Source organism: Equus quagga, chromosome 1 (genome assembly GCF_021613505.1).
Source record: "Equus quagga isolate Etosha38 chromosome 1, UCLA_HA_Equagga_1.0, whole genome shotgun sequence".
In the NCBI taxonomy this organism is placed as follows: Eukaryota; Metazoa; Chordata; class Mammalia; order Perissodactyla; family Equidae; genus Equus; species Equus quagga.
In genome coordinates, this window is record NC_060267.1 from 154,203,065 (window position 1) to 154,216,860 (window position 13,796).

The 13,796-nt window shown below is 34.6% G+C and overlaps 1 protein-coding gene across 3 annotated transcripts in view; it reads right to left on the reverse strand.

The window, feature by feature from the left end:
• The window catches only part of ZCWPW2 (zinc finger CW-type and PWWP domain containing 2), a 150,001-nt gene that overhangs the window by 124,359 nt on the left and 11,846 nt on the right, over nt 1-13,796 (reverse strand). The gene's annotated exons all lie outside the window — the stretch shown is intronic.

Consider the following 13,796-nt stretch of genomic DNA (forward strand, 5'->3'; position numbering starts at 1 on the left):
CTTGTAAGATATATTTTAGATACAAGTCCCTAATCTGATATATGATTTTAAAATATTTTCTCCCATTCTGTGGGTTGTCTGTACAGGTTCTTTTATTTTTTTTTTGGTGAGGAAGATTGCCCCTCAGCTAACATCTGTTGCCAATCTTCCTCTTTTTGCTTGAGGAAGGTTGTCACTGAGCTAACATCTGTGGCAATCTTCCTCTGTTTTATGCAGGATGCTGCCACAGTGTGGCTCGGGCAGTGTTGTTAGGTCAGTGCCCAGGATCTGAACCTGTGAACCCAACGCCACCGAAGCAGAGTGTGCAAACTTAACCACTCTGCCATGGGGCCAGCCCCTCTGTTCGGGTTCTTGATGGACTCCTATGAAGCACAAAAGTTTTCAATTTTGATGAAGCCAACTTATCTGTTTTTTTCTTTTGTCACTTGTGATTTTGATGTCATATCTAAGAGGGCTTTGCCTAACCCAAATTTATGAAGATTTCTTCCTATGTTTTCTTCTAAGAGTTTTACAGTTTTAGCTCTTACATTTAGGTCTATTATCCATTTTAAATTAAACTTCTTAAACGTTGTGAAGAGGGATTCAACTTGATTCTTTTGCATGTGGCTATCCAGCTGTCCCAGTACCATTTGTTGAAAGACCATTCTTTGCCCCATTGAACTATCTTGGCACCCTTGTTGAAAATCAATTAAATGTAATAGTTTATTTCTGGACACCCAATTCAACTTCATAGATACTTTCTTCTGTTCTTACGCTAGTACCATGCTGTCTTGATTACTGCATTTTTATAGTAAGTTTTGAAATTGGGAAGTGTGAGTGGTTCAACTTTGTTCTTCTTTTTCAAGATTGTTTTGGCTATTATGGGTCCCTTTAATTTCCATATGAAATTTCAGCTTGTCAATTTCTGCAAGTAAGTCAGTTGAAAGTTTGACAGGGATTGCAGTGCATCTGTAGATCAATTTGAGGAGTATTGCCATCTTAACAATATTAAGTATTCCAATCCATGAACATGAGATATCTTTCCATTTATTTAGGTCTTCTTTAACCTCATTCAACATGTTCTGTAATTTTTAGAAGTTTCGCACTTCTCTTGGGAAACTTATTCCTAAGTATTTTATTCTTTTCATGCTATTATGTAAATGAAATTTTCTTAATTTCATTTTTGGATCATTCATTGTTACTGTACAGAAATTCAGTCATATATGGATCTTCTATCTGGCAGCCCTGCTGAACTGATTTATTAGTACTAGTAGTTTTTTAGTGGATTCTTTAGGATTTTCTATATACAAAATCATGTCATCTGCAAAGAGAGAGAATTTTACCTTTTCCTTTCCAATCTCAGTCTTTTCATTTTCTTGCCTAACTGCCCTGGCTAGAACCTTCAGTACACTCTTGAATACAAGTGGGGAAAGTGGACATCCTTGTTTTATTCCTTACTTTAGGGAAAACATTCTTTCACCATTCTTTCATCATTAAGTTTGATGTTATCTGTGAGTTTTGTGTAGATGTGCTCTCAGATTGAGGAATTTCCCTTCTATTCCTAGTTTGTTGAATATTTTTTTGTCATGGAATGTGTTGGATTTTGTCAAATGCTTTTTCTGCGTCTATTAAGACAATCATTTGGTTTTCCTACTTTATTTTATTGATATGGTATACTACATTAATTAGTTTTCAGATGTTAAACTTTGAATTCCTGGGATAAATTTACTTAATAACAATTTCATGGTCTATATTCTTTTTTATATATTGCTACATTCAGTTTGCTAGTATTTTGTAGAGGATTTTTGTGCCTACATTTATAAAAGATAATTGTCTGTTATTTTCTTTTGTTTTGATGCCTGGTTTTGGTATCAGGGTAGACTGGTTTGATTCTAAATTCATGACCACAAACCTCAAAAGGATACTCAACACTTCTCCATAATCCTAACACAGTTCTGTTTAAGTTTACTTTACCACTCAGCTAGACAAATATCTATATCTTTATTTCCTGAAAACAAACTATTCTACCTTCCCATTTTAGCTAATGACCTCAGCTAGGAACTATTTCCATGAATTCACTTATTATTTTCATCCACGATCAGTCATAAACTTGCACACACAGGCACACATTCATATAACCTATTGACTTCAGCTTAGCTCACAGGCTAGGTTAACGCTAAGACATATCAGAATAAGTCAGAATAATTATTTAAATTTAAAATTATTGTAAAGATTGTTCTGTAAGAACTGAATAGTCTCTATGTTCAAAACTATAGCTGTTTTTATAAAAATAAAATGAGACAGGCGTCAAGTATTTCAAAGTGTACAGCAGCAAGAGCCTACTATTATATAATGCATTGAAATAACCGAGAACTAATTCTTTGAATATAAATTCTGGTGAACCAAAAGAGAATGTGAAACACAAAAAAGGCTTACATCTTTTACCTTGACTGACTAAAATAAAAGTTGATGAATTCTAGAAAACCATAAATAGCACAAAAATGGTCAACACAAGATTTTTCTTGTAGTTTGACCACATTCATCACTGAGAGAAAAAAATCTGAAAGAGATAATCTTCTTACATTTTCAAACATTGAACATTCTGATAGGCAAATGAACTCCCAAAAATAAAATGGAAAAGTTGTAAAAATTTCATATTGCTGTAAGAATCTAAAGGACCTGGAGGCTTATAATAATGAGAATGTATTTGAAGTTGATATATTTACATTTTTAAAAATGCAAATTATTAACAAATATGTTAGTTAAAATGTGTTTTTACATTTATATATCTGGATAAAATAGTATGAGGGAAAAATTGAGATTATAAATGCATATGATATCATGATTGCAACTACACTGTACTAGCTAGGATTCATTTTGTTGCAAGTAACAGATAATCCAAAACAACAGGCTTAAGGCAAAATATTAAAAAGTAAAAATTAAAAAGAAAAGAAAAAAGACTACTGGCTTATATATTAAAAGTGGGTAGTATGGCTGACATGAGCCACAGCTAAATTCAGAACTAAATCAACAGACAAAAATCAGTAGCATTTCTTTACACTAACAACAAACTATCTGAAGAGGAAATCAATAAAGTAATCCCATTTACAATAGAATCAAAAATAATAAAATACTTAAGAATAAATTTAACCAAAGAGGTGAAAGAGCTGTAAACTGAAAACATAAAACACCGATGTTAGAAACTAGAGATAACACAAATAAATGGAAAGATATCCAATATTTATGGATTGAAGGAATTAATATTGTTAAAATGCCCATACTACTGAAAGTAATCTACCGATTCAATGCAATCACTATCAAAATCCCTATACCATTTTTCACAGAAAGAGAAAAAACAATCCTAAAATTCATACAGAACCACAAAAGACCCCAAATAGCCAAAGCAATCTTGAAAGAGAAGAACAAGTTGAAGGCATCACACTTCCTGATTTAAAAATATATTACAAAGCTACAGTAATCAAAATAGTATGGTACTCACATAAAGACATACAGACCAACTGAACGGAATAGAGAAATAAATCCACCCATATACAGTCAACTAATCTTCAACAAGGGTGACAAGAATATATAATGAAGAAAGATAGTCTCTTCAATAAGTGGGGTTGGAAAACTGGATATTCGCATGCAAAAGAATGAAGTTGGACCATCATCTTACACCATACACAAAAATCAACTCAAAATGTAAACAAAAGCTAAGGGAATTTGTAGCCACAAGACCTCCCCCTACAAGAAATCCTCAAGGAGGCCATCATACCTGAAAAAAAAAATGAAGAAAGTGGTTACAAAGAGCAGAGTAAGGAGATAAATAGATAAACAAAACCAGAAGATTGTAGCTATACATCAAAACAGGTGAGCAAATACTCAAGTATAACATTAAAGATAAAGGTAAGGAAAACATCAAAAACAAAGATAAGCTTGTCACTTTAACCACAAACTCACAACACAAGATGGACTAAGCATTGAAAAAAAACAACATAGAAGGGGAAGAGGCAGGGGACTGAATCAGTTTACTCTAAGGAAATAAGAGGCCGTCAGAAAATGGACTATCCTATCTAGGAGATTTTGAATACAAACCTCATGGTAACCATTAAACAAAAAAAGCAGAACAGAGACACAAATAATAAATAAGGAGAAAACTAAGAAACCCAGCATAAAAAACTACATAACCCAATTGGTAGGTTGAAATACATGGGAGGAGAAACTAAGGAAATGCAGGATAACCAGAAAACGAGAGATAAAATGGCAGCATTAAGCCCTCATATATCAACAAGCACGCTAGCTGTAAATAGACTGAACTCTCCAATAAAAAGACACAGAGTGGAGAGATGGATTAAAGAACAAGACTCAAGAATAGACTGCCTCCAGGAAACACATCTCGGCTCCAACAACAAACACAGGCTCAGAGTGAAGGGATGCAAGCTGATACTCCAAGCTAATGGCAAAAAAAAGAAAGCAGCTGTCACAATACTTATAGCAGATAAAGTAGACTTCAAGATAAGACAGGTAAAAAGAGACAAAGAGGGGCAATATATAATGATCAAAGGGACACCCCACCAAAAAGACATAACACTTATAAATATCTATGCACCCAACACAGGAGCACCAAAGTACATAAAGCAACTTTTAACAAACCTAAAAGGAGATATTAACAATAACACACTGATAGAGGGGACTTCAACACTCCACTCACATCAATGGATAGATCATCCAGACAGAAAGTCAACATGGAAACAGTAGAATTAAATGAAAAGCTAGACAAGTTGGACTTAATAAACATATATAGAACAATCCATCCAAAAATAGCAGAATACACATTGTTCTCAAGTGCGCATGGAACATTCTCAAGGATAGACTATATGTTGGGAAACAAGACAAGCCTCAATAAATTTAAGAAGATTGAAATAACAGCACGCATCTTTTGCAATCATGCTATGAAGCTAGAAATTAATTACAAGAAAAAAGCTGAGAAACGGACAAATACGTGGAGACTAAACAACATGCTATTGAAAAACCAATGGATCACAGAAGAAATTAAAGGAGAAATAAAAACATATCTGGAGACAAATGAAAATGAAAACATATCATAGCAACTCATATGGGATGCAGCAAAAGCAGTACTAAGAAGGAAATTCATCACAATACAGGCTCACCTTAACAAAGAAGAAAAATCCGAAGTACGCAATCTCAAACTACACTTAACTGAATTAGAAAAAGAAGAACATTCAAAACCCAAAGTCAGCAGAAGGAGAGAAACAACAAAAATTACAGCAGAAATGAATGCAATTGAAACAAAAAAGGCAGTAGAAAGGATCAATGAAACAAAGATCTAATTCTTTGAGAAGATAAAGAAAATTGATAAACTCCTAGTCAGATTACAAAGAAAGAAGAGAGAAAGCTCAGATAAATAAAATCAGAAATGAAAGAGGAGAAATTACAACAGATACCACAGAAATACCAAGGATTATAAGGAATAATACAAAAAGCTATATGCCAACAAAATGGACACTCTAGAACAAACAGATAAATTCTTAGACTCTTACAATTCCCCAAAGCTGAATCAAGAAGAAACAGATAATCTGAATAAACCAATCACAAGTAAAGAGATTGAAACAGTAATCAAAATCATCCCAAAAAATAAGAGTCCAGGACCAGATGGCTTCCCTGGAGAATCTGACCAAACTTTCAAAGAGGATTTAGTACCTATCTTTCTCAAGCTATTTTAAAAAATTAGGGAAGACAGAATGCTTCCTCACACATTCTACAAGGCCAACAACACTCTCATACCAAAGCCTGATAAGGACAACACAAAAAAGGAAAACTACAGGCCAATATCACTGGTGAACATAGATGCAAAAATCCTCAACACAATTTTGGCAACCCAAATACAGCAAAACATTAAAAAAATCATACATCATGATCAAGTGGGATTTATACCAGGAACACAGGAATGGTTCAAATTTGTAAATCAGGGGCTGGCCCGGTGGCACAGTGGTTAAGTGTGCACATTCTGCTTCTTTGGCCCGGGGTTCACCGGTTTGGATCCCGGGTGCGGACATGGCACCACTTGGCATGCCATGCTGTGGTAGGTGTCCTACATATAAAGTAGAAGAAGATGGGCATGGATGTTGGCTCAAGGCCAGTCTTCCTCAGCAAAAAGAGGAGGATTGGCGGCAGTTAGCTCAGGGCTGATCTCCCTCAAAAAAAAAAAAAATCTGTAAATCAATCACTGTGATACACCACATTAACAACATGCGGAACAAAAACCACATGACACCTAAACAGATGCAGAGAAAGCATTTGACAAGATCCAATAGTGATTTATGATAAAAACTCGTAATAAAATGTGGATAGAAGGAAATTACCTCAACATAATAAAGGCCATATATGACAAACCCACAGCCAACATCATACTCAATGGGGAAAAACTGAACGCCATGCCTCTGAGAACAGGAACAAGAGAAGGATGCCCACTATCAACACTCTTATTTAACATAGTACTGGAGGTTTTGGCCAGACCAATTAGGCAAGAGAAAGGAATAAAAGGAATCCAAATAGGAAATGAAAAAGTGAAACTCTTGCTGTTTGCAGATGACATGATCTTATATATAGACAATCCTAAAGAATACATCAGAAAACTATTCGAAATAATCAACAATAACAGTAAAGTTGCAGGATACAAAATCAACTTACAAAAGTCAGTTGCATTTCTATACTCTAATAACGAACTTGGAGAAAGAGAACTCAAGAATACAATCCCACTTACAATTGCGACAAAAAGAATAAAATATCTAGGAATAAATTTAACCAAGGAGATGAAGGACTTATACAATGAAAACTATAAGACATTATTGAAAGAAATAGATGATGACATAAATGGATTCCATTCACATGGATCGGAAGAATAAACATAGTTAAAATGTCCATACTACCCAAATCAATCTACAGATTCAGCGCAATTCCAATCAGAATCCCAATGACTTTCTTCACAGAAATAGAACAAAGAATCCTAAAATTTGTATGAGGCAACCAAAGACCCCAAAGAGCTAAAGCAATCCTGAGAAAAAAGAACAAAGCTGGAAGCATCACAACCCCTGACTTGAACATGTACTACAAAGCCATAGTAATCAAAACAGCTTGGTACTGGTACAAAAACAGGCACACAGATTAATGGAACAGAACTAAAAGCCCAGAAACAAAACTGCACATCTGCAGACAGCTAATCTTCAACAAAGGTGCCAAGAACCCACAAAGGAGAAAGGCATGGTCTTCTTCACTAAATGGTGCTGGGAAATCTGGACAACCACTTGCAAAAGAATGAAAGTAGACCATTATCTCACACCATACACAAAAATAAACTCAAAGTGGATCAAAGACTTGAAGATAAGACCTGAAACCATAAAACTTCTAGAAGAAAATATAGGTAGTACACTCTTTGACATGGAAACTTAAAAGGATCTTTTCGAATGCCATGTCTTCTCAGACTAAGGAAACAAAAGAAAAAATAAATAAGTGGGACTTCATCAGACTAAAGAACTTCCCCAAGGCAAAGGAAACCAGGATCAAAACAAAAAGACAACCCACCATTGGGACACAATATTAGCAAATCATTTATCTGACAAGGGGTTAATCTCCAAAATATATAAACAACTCACACAACTGAACAACAAAAAAATAAACAGCCCGATCAAAAAATGGGAAGAAGATAGAGCAGACATTTTTCCAAAGAAGATACACAGATGGCCAATAAGCACATGAAAAGATGTTCAACATCACTGATCATCAGGGAAATGCAAATCAAACACTAAGATACTACCTTACACCTGTTAAAATGGCTATAATCACTAAGACTAAAAATAACAAATGTTGGAGAGGATGTGGAGAAAAGGGAAACCTCATACACTACAGGTGAGAACTGCAAACTGCTGCAGTCACTATGGAAAACAGTAGGGAGAGTCCCCAAAAAACTAAAAATAATAATACCATATGACCCAGCTATCCCACTACTGGGTATTTATCCAAGCAACTTGAAATCAACAATCCAAAGTGACCTATGTACCCTTACGTTCATTGCAGCACTATTCACAATAGTCAAGACATGGAAGCAATCCAAGTGCCTATCAACCAATGATTGAATGAAGATGTGGGATATATATACACAATAGAATACTACTCAGCCATAAAAAAGACAAAATCATCGCATTTGCAACAACACGGATGGACCTGGAGGATATTATGTTAAGCGAAATAAGCCAGACTGAGAAAGACAAACACCATACGATTCACTAACATGTGGAGGATAAATAAACACATGGACAAAGAGAACAGTTCAGTGGTTACCAGGGGAAGAGGGTTGGTGGGTGGTCACAGGGGGTGAAGGGAAGCACTTACATGGGGATAGGTAAGAAATAATGTACAACTGAAATTCACAATGATGTAAACTATTATGAACTCAATTAAAAAAAGGTTAAAACGGTAAAGTCTCTGTTAGATACATTTTACCTCAATAAAAAGAAAGGAAAATATTTTAAAAAATCAACTCAAAATGGATTAAAGGCTTAAATGTAACACTTGAAACTAAAACTACTAGAAGAAAACACAAGGAAAGCTTCATGACATTGGTCTTGGCAACAATTTCACTGATACGAAACCAAAAGTACAGGCAACAAAACCAAAAATAGACAAGTAGAACTACATCAAACTAAAAAGTTTCTGCACAGCAAAGGAAACAATCAATAGAGTGAAAAGGCAACCTATGGAATGGGAGAAAACATTTTAAACCATATATTTGATCAGGGGTTAATATCCAAAATATATAAGGAATTCCTAGAACTCAAAAGCAAAAAAACAAGTAACCCAATCAAGAAATGGGTAAAGGGGCTGGCCCCCTGGCATAGTGGTTAAGTTTGGTGCACTCTGCTTTGGTGGCCCAGGTTTGCATTCTGGGCGTGGATCTACACCACTCATCAACCACACCATAGTGGTGACCCACACATAAAGTGGAGGAAGACTGGCACAGATGTTAGCTCAGGGCCAATCTTCCTCAGGAAAAAAAAAAAAAAAGAAATGGGCAAAGGACCAGAATAGACATTTTTCCAAAGAAGATGTACAAATGGGCAGCAAGTATATGAAAAAATCCTCAATGACACTAATCATCAGGGAAATGCAAATTAAAACCAAAATGAGATATTACCTCACACCTGTTAGGATGGCTATTATCAAAAAAGTTAAAAAGAGAACAAGTGTTGGTGAAGACGTGGAGAAAAGAGACATCCTTGTACACTGTTGGTAGGAACGTACACTGGTACTGCCATTTTGGAAACAGTATGAAGGCTCTTCAAAAAAAATAGATAAATAGAAGTTCATATGATCCAACAATCCCACTTCTGGGTATTTATCCAAGGAAATAAAATCACTATCTCAAAGAAGTACCTGCATTCTGATGTTAAATGCAGCATTATTCACAACAGCCAAGATATGGAAACAACCTAAGTGTCCATCGATGGATGAATGGATAAAGAAACTGTGCTATACACATATATACACTGCAATATTATTCACCCTTTAAAAAGAAAGAAATCCTTCCACTTGTGACGATATTGATGGACCTGGAGGGCATGATGCTAAATGAAATAAGTCAGACACAGAAAGAAAAATACTGTATAATCTCGCTAAATTTGAAAAAAGTCAAAAACACAGAAGCTGACATAATGGTGATTACCAGGAGTGGGAGTTGGAAATGGGGATATATTAATCAAAGGGTACAAAGTTTCAGGTACGTAGGATGAATAAGTTCTAGAGATCTAATATACAGCATGCTGACTATAACTTAAGTATATTGCGTTGTATACTTGAAATTTACTGAGAGTAAATCTTAAGTGTTCTCACCACACACAAAAAAGGTAACTATGTGAGGTGATGGATGTGTTAATTAGCTTGACTGTAGTAATCATTTCAAAATGTATATGTGTATCAAAACATCTTATTATACATTTTAAATATACAGAATTTTTATAAAAATAAATTAATTAATGCAGGACTAAATGATTTTATCAGGATCTGGTTTCTCTTAGTCTGTTCTGCCTCCTTCTACATTAGGTTCAATTAGGTTCCATGTGAAGGATGTTGGCAGCAAGTTCAAGTTCAGTATGAAAGAGCAAGTGTCTCTTCTCCAGCAGTCCAGCAACAATCTCATGGCACCACACTGGCTCTAAGTGAATATATGTCTATCCTGATACCAGTGACTGTAGCCGATGAATATCACGTGCTAATTTTTAGGGATAGGTCACACACCCATCCCTGGAGCAAGCAGTAGAGACAGCCCCATCCAAAATACATAGATGGAAGAGGAGGGTTTTCCAGAGGTAAATTGGGGTGGAAGACGAAAAAAGTAGGTGTCCATGCAACATTTGAAAATATCTACACAAGAGACAAAAATTGGAAGAAAATATATAAAATAAAAATCTTTCGGTGGTAAGATGAAGAAATGTTTCCTCTGCTATTTTCTAAAGTTTTTATATTGGAAATTTAAAAATTATATTATTTTATATAACTATACAGTCAACTCTCACTATTCACAGACTCCATATTTGCAATTTTGCCTATTCACTATAAATTATTTGTAACATCCAATATCAATATTTGCTGTGCTTTTGTAAGGCAATGCTCTGCCTTCTTGTTTCAGCAGTCATACTATAAACAAGCGTCCATTTCGTAGCCTATTTAGTGCTACATGTTTCCAATTACTCTGCTTTTGGTTGGTGATTTTAGTGTTTAAAATGGCCCCCAAGCATAGGGCTAAAGTATTGTCTAACATTCTTAAGCTCAAGAAGGCTGTGATGTGCCTTAAGAAGAAAATTCTGTGTTGGATAAACTTTGTTCAGGCAAGAGTTACAGTGCTGTTGACTATGAGTTCAATGTTAATGAATCAACAATATATATTAAATAAGGTGTCTTTAAACAGAAACACACATAAAACAAACTTATGTATTGACTGATTAATGAAAATTGTTGCAACCAGAGGCTCACAGGAACCTAACTCTGTATCTCCTCTAGGAGCAATGATTCAGAATTTGCTAATTCCATCCTCACAATGACCTAATAGAACATAACTTCTATGAATAATGAGAATAGACTGCAAGAATATATGTGTTTTTAATAAATATAACAAAAGATTACATTTTCAATATTATGATTTATAAATAAATATAGGAAATAAATTCAAAGGGCTAATATTAATGTAAAAGGACAAAACTAACATTATATAAAAATTATTTTTCAAAAATATTTTAGCAAGATAACCTTATCTATCCTTGATAAGATAAACATTTAAAAAAACCATATTTGATATCAGATCTACATATATCAAAGTGGTAACTAGCTGCAGAAAATTTTGAATAATATTAATTTATCAGATTTAATATTATTTTTCCACACAGGTTGTTTATAACTATAGCTTATATATCAGACCTTCAATTAAAATCAATTATTCAAAATTCTAAAGAAATATTTTAATATGAAAACAAGTTTCCAAATAAACCACCAAACTCCATAAATTTTCAATAAAAGTAATTTCAACCTGCATTGTCTCTGTTTAAGTCTTAAACACTTGTGTACCCAAAGTACCAGACAATTTATTTTGCTAAATTGTAACTTCTTGTTGCAAAACTTAAATTGTAAAAATGTTTTATGGACTTGTAAATTTTAGAATTGTAAAGCTGCATCAGGAAATATACCAATAATGGCTGATTTTAGAGTTACTTCGGAAAATGAAGATCATTAGCGGTTCAATAATCTTAATCCTTAGTAATGTAATTACGACCTATGTAAAAAGTATCAGGCAATATGCCTAGTTCAAGAAAATTGCCATTAATCTATAAAAACATACATTGCTTCAGGGGGAAAAAAGGTATCTGGTCTTCTGTAAATAAATCAATACGGGCAATATCTCAAACTAGGCCTTACTTTGTTCCCTTATTCACTCATTTATTCATTTTTTTCCAACAGATTTTATTGTGTACCTCTCATGTGCCACACAAAAGTTCTAGGTGCTAGGGAAACAGATATAGCAAGCATGAGTTACATTCCAGTAAGAGGGGAAGTAGACAGTATATATAAGCAAACCAATAAATAAACAAGATAATTTCAGATGTTGATAAATACTAAAGAGAAATAAACAGGAGGATATAATATGAAGACGTCTATGTTGGGGGAAGGGAGGAGATAGTCAAAGAAGGTTTATATAGAAAGATGACATTTGAGCTGAGACTTGAAAATTGAAGACAAAGCCCATAAAAAGCCTTGAAAAGAGAAAAATTTTGGCCTATTTGAAGGATAAAAATCAGGCCAGTGTGACAGGTAATAAGTGCAGGGATGACTCCTGTCTAGATCTACTATCAATTAGAAAAAAATCAGTGGGCTGGCCCCATGGTACCATGGTTGAGTTCATATGCTCTGCTTTGGCAATCAAGGTTCTCGGGTTCAGATCCTGGGCATGGACCTACACCACTTGTCAGCCATGCTGTGGTGGTGATCCACATATAAAGTGGAGGAAGACTGGCACAGATGTTAGCTCAGAGCTAATCTTCCTCAAGCAAAAAAAGAGGAGGATTGCCAACAGATATTTAGCTCAGGGTGAATCTTCCTCAGCAAAAACAAAAGAAAGAAAGAAAAGAAAAGAAAAGAAAAAAGAAAACCCAAAAAACAAAAAACAAAAAAATCAGAGAACTCAAAAGAAAAATAGCCAAGAGTCTTGAACAATTACTTCACAAAAGAGGTGCTCCAAATAACCAATAAATAGAAAAAGGTCTTCAAACTTAAAGAGTTCTAAAGGAAATGCAACTTAAAGCTACGAGATACCACTATACACTTAGCAGCAAAGCCACTGTTAAATAGACTGACAATGCCAAGTGTTAGCAAGGATATAAACAAGCTAGAACTCTCATACACAGCTTGGTTGGGTTGCCAATTGGTATGACCATTAGCAAATCTGCTTTTCATTATCTACCAAATTTGAACTTACTCACTTCCAGGTATATAAATGACATAAATATCTGTATCTACTATCTATATCTATCTCAATAGATATGCACAAGAATATTCATAGCCAAAAACTGTACACAACTCAAATTATCTATAAACTGTAAAACAGAAAAATGAAATGTGGTATACTCATACAGTGGAATACTATATAGCAATAAAAGTGAACAAAATTCCTGCTGCACACAACTTGAGTGAACTTCAGAAACATACTGAATGAAAGAAGCCAGACGAAAAAGAATATATATGACCCCATTTACATAAAGTTTTAAGACACGTGGAGCTAATTTGTGGTGTTAAAGGTTAGGATAAGTAGTTGGTTTTGAGTGAGAGGTAAAGTGATTGAGACAGGCCATGAGGCAGCTTCTTGGGGGCTGGAAATGTTCTTCTAGGGTCCTGACAACTGTGCTGGGAATGAGAGGAAGAGATTCATCCTTACCCTGAATGTGGTTACACAAATGTCTTTACTTTGTGATAATCTGTGAGTTGCTCATCTATAATCTTTGCATTTTTTGTACATACGGTATACATCAATATATTTTAAAAATACACTGTATGACAATGTAAAGAACAGATTTGAGGAAAGAGATGTTTTGGCCTTGGGTAGAAACAGGACCCTGAAGAAAAGTGGAATGATTCCGTATATGTTTTAGAGGTAGAATAGGTAGGACTGACTCATGTAGGGAACAAGGGAAAGGTAGGGATCAAGATTAACTACTAAGTTTTCAGCCTAAGTAACTGGATCAAAGTTAGTGACATCT